General features: G+C 39.0%; 1 long non-coding RNA gene across 1 annotated transcript; it reads left to right on the forward strand.

The window, feature by feature from the left end:
* The first annotated feature begins 9 nt into the window (after positions 1-9).
* Positions 10-469, forward strand: LOC106322278. The gene is made up of 3 exons (XR_001266323.1): positions 10-140; positions 218-315; positions 391-469. It is a non-coding gene; the product is annotated as an uncharacterized LOC106322278 (long non-coding RNA).
* The last annotated feature ends 13 nt before the right edge of the window (positions 470-482 follow it).

The raw sequence follows: 482 nt of genomic DNA on the forward strand, positions 1-482 counted from the left end.
TGTGTTTTTTTTTCATCATTATTCAGCTACTACCCATGGCGACGAAGTGTTCAGTTTGCACAGTGACAATTCTCCAAGCCATGGCTTTGAAGATGTCTTACCATGTTACAGAGGATTCACACCTAACTTTCCTTTATCAGGTATTTTTCCTCTCTTTAGTAACATCTCTACCTTCAGTACCAAACAATCAAGATTTTGAATAGCTTTTGTTGAAAAGGGCCAATATCGTATGAACTGCTCATCGATGCTGCTGTCGACATTGTTGAACAGAGCAACCGCCAGTTTCATGTTCTGGTGATTGGCGCCGATGGGCATGTAAAGTTTAAAGTTTTTAAATAGAGAAAACAGAGTATGAATGCTTAATGACAAGGCCACATTCTGAATGTGAAGGGACTGAGATGTTTCGATATGGCCTAGGGGGAACTCAGACAACAAGAGAAAGCAACTATTTCTTAACGTAAGGTAAAAGAACTCTTTTTTTT

Source organism: Brassica oleracea, unplaced genomic scaffold (assembly GCF_000695525.1).
Source record: "Brassica oleracea var. oleracea cultivar TO1000 unplaced genomic scaffold, BOL UnpScaffold12832, whole genome shotgun sequence".
Lineage (NCBI taxonomy): Eukaryota > Viridiplantae > Streptophyta > Magnoliopsida > Brassicales > Brassicaceae > Brassica > Brassica oleracea.